This window comes from Corapipo altera, unplaced genomic scaffold (genome assembly GCF_003945725.1).
Source record: "Corapipo altera isolate COAL_440 unplaced genomic scaffold, ASM394572v1 64, whole genome shotgun sequence".
Taxonomy (NCBI): domain Eukaryota; kingdom Metazoa; phylum Chordata; class Aves; order Passeriformes; family Pipridae; genus Corapipo; species Corapipo altera.
The window spans coordinates 5,097,003-5,113,764 of NW_020884893.1; the positions used below are offsets into that span (position 1 = coordinate 5,097,003).

The 16,762-nt window shown below is 45.6% G+C and overlaps 1 protein-coding gene across 30 annotated transcripts in view; it reads right to left on the bottom strand.

The window, feature by feature from the left end:
- Positions 1 to 1,172: 1,172 nt before the first annotated feature.
- The window catches only part of CTCFL (CCCTC-binding factor like), a 59,928-nt gene continuing 44,338 nt past the window's right edge, over positions 1,173 to 16,762 (bottom strand). For 20 of the 30 annotated variants that reach the window (XR_003528143.1, XR_003528141.1, XR_003528140.1 and 17 more), the window contains 2 exons: positions 15,816 to 15,902; positions 1,173 to 11,182 (listed from right to left, as the gene is read on the bottom strand). The gene's annotated coding sequence lies outside the window, so the exon portion shown is untranslated. The remainder of the gene's footprint in view (positions 11,183 to 15,815; positions 15,903 to 16,762) is intronic. The other 10 variants (XR_003528133.1, XR_003528132.1, XR_003528129.1 and 7 more) reach the window with 8 other exon arrangements.

The following is a 16,762-nucleotide window of genomic DNA, read 5'->3' on the forward strand; positions in this document are numbered from 1 at the left end:
AAATTACCCACTGCAGCCTAAAACAACAGAGCCAGGGTGCTGGCTGATATTCCAGCACAGCGGAGAACAGGTGGGCTGCTGCTTCCATGATGAGCAGGAATGGGAACAGCTTGTTGGAGAGCCTCGCTGTGACTGCCCGTGGGGCCACCCCTCCCTGAGCCACTGCTCAGCCAGAGCCGAGGCATCAAAGGCACTCCCTGCCACCTCCCTGCTCCAGGCTGGCAGCTCCCTGCCACCTCCCTGCTCCAGGCTGGCCAAGAGCCAACGCTATTCCCCAGCAGCACATCCCAGCCTGCGGCGCAGCACGTCCCCATCCACGCACTCACAGGTGGGTCTGGCCCAGGCTGAGCCAAGGTTTTTCCTGCACACACGAGGTGGGCAGAGCAGCAAAGAGCTGGACTGATGCTGCCTCAGCATGGGCTCACTGGAAAACCCTCCTCACTGCTCAGAGGTGCCTCTGCACCCTGGAACGTGCTGAGAAGGACCCCATGCCAGTCCTGGAATCACAGCACAGAGCCACGTCCAATTAGGAGATGGGTCTGGTTTCTCACCTCTGTCCAAGGATGATTTCAGAGACAAACAGTGAATCCTCAGCAAAGTTCAGTGCCACATCATAATCTTGGCTCTTCCTTCAACTGAAATAGACTTGTCCTTTTAGTCAACAAAAAAAGGGAAGATAATCCAGAGAAAAGAGGAGGAAGCCAGTAAGTTGCCAGGGCACAGAGTGATGGGCTGGGATCAGCTGGGTAAAAATAGGGCAGAGCAGGAATGACCAGGGAGAAAAGCTCCTGTTCTCAATATATTCTGCCTAAATGGCAAGGCAAAACCACCAAACTAAAAAGTGACTGAACAAGAAAATTTACAACATATTTTTTTCTCCATGTAACCTGACAGATTCGAAGCCGAACATGGAAATTTCTCAGGGTGCTGATGTGCATTTTTCATGTTAAAGTTTCTCTCAAAACTGGCCTGGTTCTTGTGAAGAAAAAAAAAAAAACAGAGAGAGAAAAGGAAGAGGATATTTTCAAGCAAAACTAGGTTTGGGTGCAGACATTTTTAAAGTGGCTGCTATAGGCAATTGGGAAATTAATAAAATAAAAATGTTTAGCCAAATATTTTTGGCCAAAATGTGTGGGGTTTTTTGTTGGTTTTTCTTTTGTTTGTTTTTTGCTTTTTTTTAATAAGACATTGATCCAATGATCTAAATTCATTAGAATTCAGAATAAAGCAGAATCTAGGAATGAAAAGGAAACACAAAACAAAATAGGGCAAAACAGAATGGCAAATGCTGTGCAATTTTCATCTGGAATTTACAGCAGCATCTAAAGCTCAGTCACACCAGACAGTAAATTCTTGTTCCAAGCACAATAAAATAATCCCAGAATAAATCTTTTTAGTTTCTACTGGCCCCATCCAAAGCTTTCCCACACTGACAGTGAGACCTTGCAGGTCTGCTGGGGCCCAGGCGTCACTTTGCACACGTGAGCAGTGTCATCCTGGGGCATTGGGGCTGCCAGCCCAAAACACCACATTCTGGTTCCTGTGGTAAAATACGAGAAACTTGATATTTTAAATGGATTTTGTCCAGTTCATAAAGCAGAATCGTGCTGTCCTAGTCCAAAACAGGAAAATATGTTAAAAACTGAGCACGGCTGTAAACAAGATGCACATCGGCAGGGCTCATCACCCTGGCAAGGGATAATTGTTCTCAAGTTCAATCAAGGTAGAAGGTGGGGATTTGGAAGCATTGCATCCATGGCACACTTCCCTGCTTTGTCACATCACGCTAAACACCCGATAAAAGCTCCCTTTGAAGAGGAGCCAAGTCTGTCCTTGCTTGGCTACAGAGATACTGCACTGGCTTTGCTGAGCCACCTTCCAGTTGTGCAGAGCATTTGTAAGAGCTAGAAAAAGGGTAGGAGTGAACAAAAATGTTGCAGTTCAAAGAACAGTACAAAAGACAGAGCAGTAATTAATTATTGGGTTTTGCCTCTATTTTTTTGCCAGCGATGGGATAAACAGACCATTGGTAAAATGTATTATTAAGGGGCCTGCCTACTCTACAGATTTGAATATGTGTCTTTAAATATCCAAATATCACTTGCTATCTCCAAAATCACTAGATTGGTAAGAAAATCAAGAGATTAAAAAGAAATAGTAGTAACAAAGGGTTTTCTTTTGTGTCTTTCGTTCTGAGGTGTTGGTCTGCCAAGCTGATTTCAATAGAAACTCAGTTAAAAGAAAATAAAAAAGGGAAGGTGAGACTTTCCCATGATTATACCAGAAGTTCAGTTTCCCAGGAAAGAGAATCTGTAATGTGATGAGATCACTGATGAATCCGAAGTTTGTTTTTAGAAGGCTAAAAACAACAAAAAAAATAGGATTTAGAAAAAAAGCAGCACCCAAAAGCAGATCACTTGCACATTGGGTATTTGGGCCCAGCCAGAGCATGGGAAGTATGTGCCATCTCCCCTGCTTTCCAGTTAGGGCAAAGTGATATTGGTCTTCCTTAGAGAATTCATACTTGGGCAGAGATGTGAGTGGTGACTGATCTGCTGCCTCCGCCACACAAGGAGCTGCCCAATTTTCTGCTTGTGACAAGCCTTCGATTTGTCCTCTGATGTGACCCAGACCCCAGCCAAGAGCAGGACTGCCTGGAGGGCAGTCCCACTCCAGGGCTTTCCTCCTGGTAGGCACGGAGGAGTCACTGTCCATCACTCACCAGTCGGGGCACAGGGAAGGCAGGAGCTCACCCATTTCTGCCTCTCGCATTAGCACGGGCTGATGGAGATATCATCTTCCTCCTGCCTCTGCCAGCAGCCCCACCCCAGAGCCCAGTGCTGCACAAACAGCCTCTGCCCACCAGCTCCCTTTCAGCCCGTGCCCAGTTCCTCCAAGCAGGTGTTGTTTGCTCTCACATCACAGCCCTTGTTTGGAGAGGAGGTGACCACAAAAGCTCAGCGTTGTTGCTATTGATTCTCAGCCCCGGTTTTGTTGCAATGACCAAGTGAGTGGCAGCAGGTTGGTCCTTCGACTTATTTTCCGCTGGATGAGGACATCAAATATTTGCTTTCCAAAATATTTGCAGCAGCTCCACTACAATTAACAACATCAACTGAAAGGTTCAAAAAGGGTAGGGGAGTGCTCCCGCGCCTTTGCTCTCCCCTGAGCTTTGCTAAGATGATCCAGAAACTCTTGGGCTTCGTTGCTTTGCCATGGAGTGCATCTGATGGGCAACACATATGATGGACTTCCCTTTGGTTTCACTGGAATATGCCTGCAGGACTGGATCAGAGACTTCTGGTTCCTATTCCATACCTTTGCAGCTCTTAGGGAACAGCTTTCACTGATATGATGCAGAGCAGTTAATGGACTCACTAAACCAACACTATCGCAGCAGAACAACTTAGGCCTTGCATTTCAGGAACAAAACTGCCTGAGGTTATGTGCTAATTACAGACTACTCCTATCATTCTAGTTTACATTGCAGGACACCATCCAAACCACCAACCAGAGGAAGACTGTCTTATCTTCGATGTGAGGAAGCTCCAGCTGTGATTGAGCATGAATGTTGCATTCAAGGTGAATTTAGGTAAGGGCTCCACTTTAAATGGGGAAGCCTGAGCCAAGACCTCCTCTGTATGAGCTACACAGTCTGTTCAGTAGCTGGTGTCAGTAGCAGAGTCACCGAGTGAGGTGTCTCCATCCAAGACCTCCAGAAGTGCACTGAATCCCAGATAAGTTTTCCCTCCCTCAAACATACTCACATAATGGCCATATTTCAAGAGCAGACTTGGAATTTTGGAGGCAAAACTCTCCATTGCTGAGATGAGTAAAGGCCTTTTTGCTCTGAGGGACTCACAGTGTCTCCAGACATGGCAGAGGCAGTGGGAGAGGGGTTTTCTTCCAGGCAGGAATCATTGCTCACTGCTGCAATAGATATTCAAAGCCACAAATCAGCATAAGCTTTGCAAAAGGGAAACACCTACACAAACCACGGGATTGCTTGGGACTGAGTGCTGCATCCAAAAACCTGCTAGTGAAACGTCATTTACCCGCAGGGGGAAACATGAGATGGTAGAGAATGGGTCCATCCAACCAGGCAAGTCTGAGATAGAGACTCTGGTGAGTGGGTGCAAGCCATGGCAGTCTCCTCCCCAGCTCTCACTCCTCTTCATCCCCTCTTCTGGATGACTGACAACAGGCAATCATTTAGGAGGGGGTTTTAACTCAGTGCAATCGATCACTGAGAGGATCAGACCCACAGAGCTTGCAGGGTGTGACTCAGTGCTAAGTGCCTTTTATTCTGCAATCTTCTAGGCAGAGACTATGCTTTTGGCTTCATGTAGTCTGCAGTTTCTCTCTTTTCCTTCTTTGTTTTTTTTTTTTCCCCTTGTAAAGACTTTGCTATGTCAGAATCTGTCAAACAACTCCTTGTGCCATGTTTTCACAAGAATCCTACTTGCTGGCCACTGCCAAGCTCCCTTTTAAACAATACTCAGTGAAGCATTGCACTGCCTGTGCTCCACTCTCTCATGCCATATTTAGACAAAAGCCAGGGAATTCCCTGCCCTCCATGAGGGCTTGAATGAGCATGTTCTTCTCTCACCTCAACTAAAAATCTATGTGCTCTCATCAGTCAGGCCTTCTACCCAGCTTTATTTTTAATTTATTTCACACTTTGATTATCTACCTAGAAGTCAGAAGTGGGGGGGGGGGGGGGGAAGGAAAATGTAAAAAAAAAAATTAAACAAGTGAATGTGAACAAAGACACATTCTTAGTCCCACTTGGTGCATTCCCAAAGAGGCCAAAACCCAGCAGCAGTGGAAACAAAACACCCAAGCCCCACACTGACACACGTGGCAACAAAACACCCAAACCCCACACCACCCACCACCCGACTGCACAGCTGACAACAGCTGGATCATGGCCACAGGTGGCCTTTGGTGCTTTGGCCCAGGGTAGGCAAACAGCAAAGCTACAGCTGATATTGATGCAGATTTGAAAGGGGGGGTTCTGGCAACGCACGAGGACCCAGAGCCACCTGAGTCACTGGGGTATGGGATTCCCGTGGAGCAAAGGAAACCCCCCCATCAGCAGGACACAGGGCAGGGTGTGCAGAGCCAGAGCAGAGAGCTCTGTGATTGCTGCACACACAGCCCTGCACGTTCCCATTCACACTGGCAAAAGCTGGAGTGTGAGGGCTCTTTCCTGACGCTGCAGAAGTCAATGGGGCTGCAGATCCTTCTGGAGCGGCTATTGAAATGCCACATTCCAGAGCACTGTGCTAATCGCTTTCAGCCAGCCCTCCAGCATCACTCCACTCACCGATGTTTAAATTCTTTGCCATACTTTTGTCCACAGCGCATGGGCCCCCCAGATTTTTTGACATGTGGCTCTTCTGCTCACTGCCAAGTCTGCTGGGAGAGGATGTCAGCCTCACAAGACCAAAACAGATGCTGTCCATGCACTAAGTCTGTTGGAAAAGCTTCAGATAAAGGCTCATCTGCCCTCCTACCCTGCTCCACAAACACTAAAAAATATTCATTATATCTGCCCCACAAACCTACCTAGGAGAAAATTTGAATCCTGAAATTGAGAGTCAGAGCATTGTCGAGTAGAGTGCACATGGCCTGAAACATGGGATGAAATACTCTGAAAAACAAGGCAGAATTTGCACTACATTTTTATTTTCATATATATACATACATATAAAATCTACCACAGCTATCTCAAATATACCCATAATGCTGGTAGTGATGATGGTGACCTTACTGCAGACTGGATGCAGACAGGCACCTTTTAACTGCTGTCATTTAATTCAGTTCAGTGTGCCTTGAGCTGACATCATAACTGAGGCATCACTCAGGCCTTGACTAGCCCAGTGCTCCTGGTGTTATTGCTGCTGCTGGGAGCATTCTGGGGACAGTGAGAGAGGAAAGAAATGATATGGACAGAGCTATAGTGTTATGAAATGCACCCTTAGGATCATATGTTCAAAAGCACTCAGTTCCCATTTAGGAACCTAAATGAAGTTGGCAGGATTTCAGAAGTGCTCAGCATCCATCAGCTCCTACTGAGAACATGCTGAGCTCTTCTTAAAGTTGTCAGAGAAAAACAATTCAAAGATAAGAGCCAGCTTGTGGCTTACAACTAACATCATTTTATGGGTCTTCTGAGGAGTTTGGCAAGAGCAAGGATAGCTGCTTTCACAGATATTGTACATGAATCCACAACTTGAAGCATGGGGTCAGCTCTATAAGCAGCCACCTCACTGGCTGCCTCTTGCAAGAGCTCTGAACCCCAAGGAGGATTTTCCACTTTGTGTCAGAATGATTCCTTCATAGCACTTAATAAGTGGGAGTTTGCACCTGATCATGCCAGGAGCAACGACATCAGTGGAGATGAGAAGGACTAGTTTGAGTAGCTAACAGCTCAGAACATAACCCACAGTGCTGCAGGCAGGGCAACTGTGAAAACATCTGGAGAAGTGTACTAATTTAGTCTTAACTTGTATTAGTTTTGACATATAATTAGTAGCAGAACTAAATGTCAGTTGGTACCTTTTGTCTTTGAACGCCCAAGAGCTCTTTGTTCTGAGTGAGAAAGATGCTTTCTCCCAGGGGTGGCACAAACAGTTTGCCTCACACAGTCATGGCTGGGCCAACACCATGGGAACCTTCAACAGACTGGAAGATCTGTCAAATCTCTCCAAACACTTCCAGAGGCATCAATCCAGCAAAGAACTTAATCACTGCAGCAGTATCACTTGCCCTCCTGGAACCACCGATCTATTTAAAAGAGAGGCTGTGAATTCAAATCCTCCCCCTGCTCACAGCTCCTCCAGCCTTGAACCAGCTGAACCTTGGGACCAAATCAAAAAAAACCCCAAAGGACAGCAGCTTGTGTCAGGCTTCAGCTCACCCAGGGATATGTTACGATTCTTGAAGGGGGCTAAGAACAAATTCTTCTTATCAAGATCCTCTTTTTCACAGTGTCCTTCATCTTACATTGAGATTCCAGAAGTTATCTTCCAGGTAGGAGTAGCTTGCTTATCCTTACTTTCCAGGTATTTCAAGGGTTACAATGCCTGTCTGCCCCTTAGCTTGTTATGTTGCTGGATCTAATTCCACAGAAAAACTCCAGAGATTCTTCTGGGAACAGCAGGAGCCGAAGGATCTGATGAATCTTGCTACAAATAGGTCCCTTGACTCACCTTGGTCTGGGAGGTGGGGCTGTAATTCAATCTGCTTTCCTAGATGAGGGTGCTACACCTCAATCAGAGCTGCCATAAGACACTACCACTCACAGGATTAGGACAACACAACTTTTTTTTTTTCTCTTTTAGCTTAGGAGAAGTTTTGTGTTTTTTCAGGTCAAAATACCATCTACTGAAGGTGGAGGCAAATGTATTGATTCCAGAGAAGCCCCTGCTCCTAGCCCAGCTCAGAGACTCAGGAGAGAGATTAAACATTGTGCAATCAAGCACTGCCAGACTTTACAAACTCTGGCCATATCGATTTGCTTCCTGACATCTCAACATGAAGGCAGAACAACAGAAAAAAGCATAGCACTATTTTCCATTCTGACTAAAACAAGTAGTCCAAAATATGCATGAATTTAATTTGTCACTCCTCAAACATAACGATTCATTATGATTCATTACTCCTAAGTATTCGAGCTCATTTTCTACAGCTAATTAACCTTGTAGGCAACACTTCACTCAACAGAGGACCACTTCATTCCCACAGGGAAGGCTGCACTCTCTGCTGCCTTCTACAGAACATGCTTGCCATGGTTTGGTCAAGGGGCCCTGCTGCCCTTTCTCTCCTGAATTTGCTGAACAGGGACAGCCTGAGAAGACTCATTTGGAAAGAAATGGAGAATTCTCCATGCCAGTGAGCAGCATGTGCCCAACCCAAACACAGTCTCTTTGGGAGCACAGAAGGGCCAGTTGACCATTACTGCAGCCACTGGAGGTTAACAAATATTCATCCTCTGCACAGCTGAGCTGTGCTCAACTAGGCAGGAGAGAGGAGGGTGAGAAGGAAGATAATGACACTAACACCCCTGGAGCAGTGAGAGGAATGGTGAATTGTGCAGCTCCCTGGGATGATGCCCTGTCCTAGGGAAGCCAGTGGCTCACACAATTGTGCGGAGTTTGGACAAGACCTTTAAGTCTTTCTCTTGGTCCCTTTTATCCCCTGCTCAGATTTAAACATCCTCTCAACTTCTCATGTATATTTAGACCAAAGAAAAACACCATTAAAATGCCAAGGAGGCTTTCATGACAATAGTTTTGTTATATTAAACCAGCTCCAATTCTAAACTCTGCTTCTGTGAAATTACTCATTGGACAGAACACTTTAATCCTGAATTACTAAGTAAGTGCTGCTGTCACTGTCAGATGATTGCTGTTTTCACAGGTCAACCACAGCAGGAAGGGGAATTTTAACAAAACATTGCCTGACCCCAGGGATTTACAGGCAGCTGCTTCTGCATTAGGCACCATGGTATAAAGTCACACATTCTTCATTATAGAAGTCTTCATAAAGTACCAGTGACAAGACCTGAGCACTGCTGCTGCTTTTGAAACACTAAATGCCATTTCACTGCTCCCACGGACTGTAGGACAGCGCAGCCCGAGCGTCACCCAGTGAAACCCAAGAGCTGTGTCCATTTTTAGAACCAGCCTGCCTGAAGATATGTTGCATTATCTGGGCAACACGTAAGGGAACAAGATGAACTGCAGCTCCCCCAGCCACTTATTTACCTCCTGTTTAAACAGAGCCTCTGCAGCCGCTCCACTCCCCTCCCGTGCACCCACTTACTCGGCACCTCGTGCAGGGCTGCCACTCTATTTTTAAAGGCCTGCTGCTGGCTTTCATCTGAAGCTGCCTGATTTTTTTTTTTTTTTAGCTCCTGTACTCTTTAAACCTATTTAAAACATGTTGGTAGATAAAAGTAGTGAGGGGACATATAGCAAATGCATCATGGTTAGCATTGCAAGAGGAGATTAAGGCAAGAGATACAACCCAAACAGAATAAAAAAAAAATCTTAAACTCAATGATTAGGGCCAAACAGCAACTGTCCTTGCTAAGGGAAGCATCTCCCATGTACTGAAAGGGGGGTTATTTGAAGACTTTAGGGTTTGTTCTGGCAGCAAACACACTGGGGTGCTCACAGTGAGGAGGAACAGCGATTGACAGCTGTGAGGAGTCCTGTCAGTGCATGTGGTCCCTGCAAGGCATTTTGAAATTGTCCAGGGTTTGCCAGGGGGTTAAAGGCTCTGCTGGTTCCAGTTCTGAGCCAACACAAGCAGCAGTGCAGTCAGTGGACTTGCACAGTCACACAGGTGGAGGAAATACTGGTAGAGGAGTGTCCAGCACTGTTCTCTGTGCAGGAAGGTGGAAGGGTGCCAGAAACACATGGCATGAAAATCCACCGTGTCCCCCCCAAAGCTGCAGTTGTGCCCAAACCAGGATGCACTTAACACCCTTGAACAGGGAGACTGGCTTCAACCTTGAGCCTAAAACCCCCAGCAACTCTCAGCAGTAACTGGAATGACACTGTTGGGGCCATGAACACTGACAAGCCACTAGATGTAAATAGGGATGATGGCTGACTACACTGATACATTACCAACAATATTGAAAACCACTTCCAAAACTTCACATTTTGGTAGCTTGGAGATTTTTTACCCCATGCCTTTGATCTCCAGTTTTCTTGAGTAATATTCAGTTGCCAGGCTCTGTCACCACTCTAGAGCTGCCCTGAGCACCCTGTGGATGCTCCTGAAATTCCTGACACACACACCTGCCTCTGCTACACTGTGCAGGCTGAGCTCAGCTTCATTTCACATTCAGGACATCTCTGAGAACTGGTTGAAATGAGGACTCAGTAACGCTTCCATCAGATGCTGATGGGCCTTTTTGTGCCAGGAAAATGGATGTGTGCAACAACAGCAAAAGTGCCTGGAAGTATCCCAAAACCTGAGTGAAATGGGGGAATGTTGAGCGGCATCAAACAAAAGGAGAAGTGATTTAATCTCCACAGATGGGGAGGGGGGAGCAGTGTCAGGAAAAGCAGGAGAATGAGATTAGCTGGGCAATAAAACAAAAATGAGCAAGAGGTGGAGCGAACTGTGCTGAGATAAGAGGAGGTGGATTACAGGGCTGGCAGATGGAAAGGGAGCAGGCAGCCAAACAGTGAACAAAAAACAGGTAATAAATCTGGAAAAATTGTCATCAACAATGTTAAATACCATTTCCAACCCATTTTCTCCAAGGAGGTAAGTGGTTATGGCGGGGGGATGTACAATGCACAGTGAAACCCTGTGCCATCCCCTCAGGGTGCAGTGACCCTGCCCTGTGACCTTCAACCCTGACCACTGCAAATGGCCAGCAAGGTGTGTTTGGTTGGACTCTAAACTCTTGCAAGACAGCCAGAATGCTTTCTGACACATGGATAAAGCACTCCTTTAATACAAGAGGTGAAAGAAATTGCTTCTTTCTGGAGGGTCTGACCATCCATTTGACTCAGACTAATTCAGGAAAGCGACACATCGTCTGCTTTGCTGCTAAGAGGAGCATTTCCTCAAGCCTTGCTGGAGCACATTATGCTGGGTATCTCAGTTCCGGATGATAAGGCAGCTTTTATCAAGAAACCCTCATTAATGCAGTTCAACTGGCAATAGGTGATTGATAACAAGCAGACATTTGACCGCTATTTAAGTCATTAAGCCCTTGATCACCGAGTTTTTGGAGGATAATCTCTAGAATATCTTTGGTTGTGTCATTTTAAAAAAAGCCATGCTGCAGCTTTCCAGATCTGTCATTCCCTCATGAATCCCTCAACCTTCCATCACCACAGGTGGATCAGTGCCTGCTGGCAACATCTATCTCAGTTCTCCCTATCTCAGGAGGATACTTGAAATCATTTATTTGTCACTGTACTTTGAGTCTGGGAGAGAAAAAAATATTATCTGGGTACTTAAGAAAAAAAAAAAGGAAAATTAATGGACAAAGATAAGTAATTACCTTGTGAGTCTGAGTCCTCTTTGGGGTAGGGACAGCTTTTTGCTCTGCACTGGTGCAGTGCCTGGTCCAGCAGGGTTTGTGTCATGGTGCTATTGCAAGGCAAAGGAACAGCAGTGATGGCTTATATGTCATTGCAAACATCTATGTGGAATAATAAATACCTGGTTTGAGTTCAGAAATTCCCACCCAAATGTGGGGCATGGTCAGACTAACCCCATTGCTGCTGAGCTGGGTTACGTCTGCCCCTTCCTAATTCCCAAAATGGATACCTCTTCTTCCTCTGCCCCTCAAGCTTATTTAATGTCTCTATAACCTTCAGCACAACTAGGACAGGAGATAAGCAGCACAGGGGTGCAGTGTGGGGAGAGGGATGGGATCAAGGGGAAGGCAGGGAAAGCCTTGGTCAGGAGATCATCCAAGAGCCTTCTTGAAAATCCCTGTTCATTCTAACTATCAGGAATAACAAGCATTTCTACCATGCTGAAATGAGTGTGTTTAAGAGTGTTTGCTCTCCTAGGAAAGCACTGTGATTAGGCAGTTCTTGGATAGACTGTGGGAGTTAAGTGCAGGAAATTCAATACTCTCTGTTATATACCAGAGGTCAGGCTAAGGGTCCCTTCAGATCTCAACCATGAATTTAGCAAACTATTACCAAAAAAGCCCCTCTAAAACTCCCTCCAGTCTTCCATTCAGCTTCTAGAAAACTCTTACATAACAAGATCTGAGTGTTGAAAATTAGCAAAGAGGCCAAAACCATCCGGACTCTACATCTGGCTCCAGTTTTTATGGCACTCATGCTCCCTACCCAGCCCCAGGCAGCCAGGGAGGCTCTGGAAACAGCATTCCCTGAAGATGCCCAGAGCTGTAGCCAAAGGGCCCAGGGCTCCCTACTCCACAGGCACTTGCTCCTCATCTGACCTCAGAAGCTGCTGTATTTCACACACTGTTCCTCCCTCACCCAAGCTGGGAGGTGGGACAGCTCATCCTGCTGGAAACTGTAACTGAAAACACTGTCTAAACACAAACCCTTTTGCTGGGAGGGGAGGAGCAGTCCCCATCCAGCACAGAGAAAAGGGGCTTGAATGAATATTTGGGCTGAAAGTGGCCCAGGAGGGCAGCCTGGGACAGCAGCTCCAGAGGGGAGGTTTTATGGGAGGACATCAGCACACAGCACCAGGCACAGAGTGCCCAGTGCTTTCTGAGCTGCCCAAATCCAGCCCATGAGGCTGCATAAGCTGTAGCTGAAATCAGTTGTGTCAGGTCCTAGCACCAGGTGTTAGGAGGAGGTGATTTCCACCACGGGATTAGCAGCACGATATACAGCACATACTCACTGCAAAACCATGATCATATCAAAGCTCCATCTGTACTCAGGCTGGGGCTCGGAGCTATTAATGACTGCTGGGGGAGAGCTAACAATTTTTTCTTACTACCACTTAAAAAAGCTTCCTATACCTTGAAAACTAATCATTCTTTTTTCTTTAATGATGTGTATATACATACCATTTTTTTTTAATATTGATAATATATACACATGTAGGGAGAGGGACAGTTGCACAGATTTTAACAAACAGAATATTTAAAGTTCTGTGTTTATACTTTTCTCTAGAGGAGCTCAACTGTTCTCTGCTTGGATGCAAAGACACATACTTGCACTCTAGGTATTTTTGGTCAGAAGGAAAAGATAAATAGATAGTGTATTTCAAACGTCACACTTTCAGCTGGCCTTATCTAACTTTGGTCAAGAATTTAAAGCTTTGCACTGGATGCTAGCACATTTTAAGCTTGAGCTGTAACTCTCTTCTCCTGACAAGAATTTGCTGCTAACCGAGCCTATCTGTGACATGGGAACCAACAGGCTGAAGCTGAAACCAAGGCTGTCAAACTCACTTCACTTATTAGTTATGAAATGGGAAAAAACAGTAATCTGTGGTGTCACATGGAAACATGAGTGCAGCAGTGACACAGCCCTTCATACGGTGTCAGCACTAAAACCAGAGTATAGATTATTTGGAAAGTAATAAACACCAATCTCATGATTCTATTCTGGGCTGGCTCTATGACAAAAAAGGCAAAAAATACCCCCAACCTAAACCATCAAAACAAAAGCAGAAGCTGACAGCCCAAGGTAGTTTGCAGTCCTGTCCCACCAGCCATCCCAGGAGGGCATCCATGCCCAGGACACACATGACTCCCCTGAAGCCTCCCACCCCCGAGGTCAGCACAGATGCTCGGAATGGCTCTTTCTAATCTTCAGCGCGTCAAACCTTATTAGTTGATTTTATTAAATCTCTCTCCAAACATCTCTGAAGTAACACTTGATGTTGCTGTATCCCAAAATAGCCACTCAGTATGAGCTTTTGGCAGCCAGCACAGAGGCTGGATGAGACCCTGGAGAGTCGGATTAAGAAGGAAACTCACAGCCTAACCTGTTTGTCCTTGTGACTGGCACAGCCTCTTTCCAGCCCCAAACTGCCCCCAGACCTCTTTTACCTTAGGAACTCTTCAAGCATCCCTGCTCCTCTGGCTGCCTTGAGCTCCAAACTTGGCACAGGACAAAATCCTGCTCACAAATAACTCCAGTTGTAGAAGATCTGCACTGGGACCCAAACTGTACAGCTGCAGGAACCTTCCACCACTGTGCAGCCCTCATGACTCTTCCTGTTCAACAGGCCTTATTTCTGCTGTCTGAGAGGTGAGATATCCATGAGACAGAGGCCCCCTGCCACTGTTAATTATTAAAAGCATTTATCACTGAATCTATAGCGATGGGTGGGTGGCAAATCTTTCATGAGCCATAAAATTTCCATGCAAGAACTTCTCAGGGGAAAGAGCTGGAGGAAATCATAGTACATTTTAAATGTAATATGAATTCTTATCAGTGCCTGTTTTGACACAGTTTTAACCTCTGACTACAGAGGTTTACAATTTAAAAGACATCTGGTAACTGACGATTTTGCAAGGTAGACAATTTAAAAGACATCTGGCAAACGTTGATTTTTCAAAGCTAGATGTCCATTGCATACATTCAAATGAGCTTGAAAAAAAGCACAGGAACATCTGGTGTCACGAATCAGAGCTCAGAAAAATCCACATTCTCTGTTGCAATGTTGCTGGTTCTGCCAGTGATGAAGTTGCAGGTGAGTGAAAGCAGCACAGACCTGACTTGGTGGCTGGAGGGACCAGATAGGCAGGTGCCCTCATGGGCTCAGCAGTCTGGAGCTGGACTGAGGGAACTTTTGCCAGTTCTTCAGCTGCATCCCAGGCTTATGATGCCTCCTGCCTTCCCAAGGGACACTCTCTATTTCTTAATTCCATGGCAATTCTTTTGGGGTGTGCAGTGGCCACTGGATTGGTAAGCCTGTAGCCGCTGTATTGCTCGCTGCTGAGAAGACCAACAGCAACAGGCCCAGGATATCCAAAACACCCTCTCTGCCTGCACTGTGTTAGTGCTCCTGCAGAACAGAGCACAGGGGGAACTACGGTGCTTTCAGTTACCATTTAATTTCAGCTGGTTATGAGCAATGTGGTAACACAAATGAGTGGCTGTTCATCCACCAGCACAGCCCCCAAGCTTCTGTGTAGCCTCCCTCCAGGTCTGGGGGTCTTTCTGCTGCTTCCCATCAGATCTACAAGCAATGGTGGTCCTGTGATACAGTAGGTCTGTGGCTTGGTCCTCAACCCATCCTTCCTCTTAGGGCCAGGCCAGCAGCCTGAATCACTTTTCCTTATCCCAAATATCACCTTTCTTCACCCATCCCTAGAATTATTTACATCTTTTCCATAGAAGAAAAATGGTCAGATTCAGCCCTGAGTCAAAAGATCCTCATTTGGTCCTGGATGTGTTGAGAGCATGGGTCACACACCAGAGCTGGAGCACAGAAAATCCTGGCTGTGTAAGTACCAGGGAATTCTGCCAAAAAGACCAGGGATTTTTTTCTGTAGTTGGCCCTTGGAGAATGCTTTCTTTGACATGCACACACAAAAAAGTATATAGAAAAAATCCTGTCTTGCAAGCTTATGAAAGCATGGCCATGTGCCACGGAGGCTAATGGGCTCCCCACTAATGCCCCCCATCATACAACTCAAATGGCAGGAACATACTCTAAGAAGTCCTCAGCCCCTCTTGTCTTTTTTTTTTGATTTATTTTGGTTTGTTTTAAATAAAGCCATTAGACCCTTGAAAAAGCAGCCATTACAAACTATGGAAGGAGTCTTCCAAAGTGCTGAGCAGCCCCTCACAAAACCAGAAGGAGAGTTTTCCACAGAAAGTTTTCCATGTTATCCTTGCCACTGAGAGGGCAAAACTCTGCCTTTGATGGTGTGGGAAAAAGGTCCAGTCTCAACCGAGCAAGGTGTGAGCTCCCTCTTCCCTCCCATCCCTCCCTATTCACCAGGGTCTATTCTTCTTCTTCTGTTGCATTTGATGGGAATTCTCTGGCTCCAGCAAGGGGAGGCTTAGCCCACAGTTTCCCAGCTGTCACTGTTCTCCAGGGTTCTTGCTACTTGGAGATTTTCCTGCAACGAGGCTGGCTTAATTCCAACAACTAGGAATGAGCTTCCTGAGACATCCCCCCCCCCTTATCGCTCACTGCCTTAAACAAGCTTGACCTTTTGATTGATTTGAACTTTGGACAGCATTAAAACACTTGTTCTAGCAGATGAGGCCAGTACCTCAGCTTTCTGCTGTGTGTAATGGGGCAGTTAATGCTACAGCAGTTTTAAATCATGGCACATTCCCAACTGTGAGGACAGAGAAAGAAACAAAGCTCACCAGAGGTTGTCCCCTGACATCAGGCTGGGCCAAGCTTGTGTTTCACAGCTTCAGCTTTCAACTCCTGCCTCATGGTTACTTCTTCTACTGCATATTGCAAAGAAAAAGAAAGCTTTCAAATACTCTAGAAAAAGTTCTTATCCCTCGATCTTCCTCTCCTCTCTATCATCCCCTCCTGATTTCCTGAAGCCATCCATGCAAAATCCCTGGAAATGCCTCCTGCAAAGGATGGTTGTGTCACTGGTGACCTTGAGCAGAGGTTTCTAATAACCAACAACGACAAACAAAAAGAGTAAGAAAACATTCCTGTGGCATTTAAAATAGACTTGGAAGGAAAGATATTTTACCTAGACAAATAAATATTCCTCAAGCTACCACAGGCCAGAATTTGTAACATCACGCTATATGTCAGACTTGGGAAATAAAAAAGCCCAACTGGAAATGGATTACAAAGAGCAAGTTGAAAGAAATGCAAAAACCAACCACACGGGGAAAACCACACTGGAGTGAACCCAAATCTTTTCATCATTCTAGAAGTATTTTATGTTAACGTGAAGAGGAATTTATTCTTTTATTCATGCAGGATTTTTTTCTCTGCCATCAATTCAGGACCCAATACAGACAAATAAAAGCACTGTCAGTGACTTCATTGCTCTCAGTTTTATATAATGGGGTTGGACACACACTAATGGGCATTTCTTGGAGCCCTGTGACAAACAGGAGTAATGATGGGCCACTTTTTTTCCTGCTTGTAGAAGAATGCCCATGAGTTTAAAAGATCTAATAATGTTTGCTTATTTACAGTTACAGTTCTAAAAACTACAAAAGGAAATCTTAGTTGTAGTAGGGAAATTTACAGATAAACCTCAGCACTGAGAAACAGTTTTTCTTCAGTGGTTTGTGCTCACAAGCCTCCCCCATGTTGGTCATTGTGACATTGCTGTGAG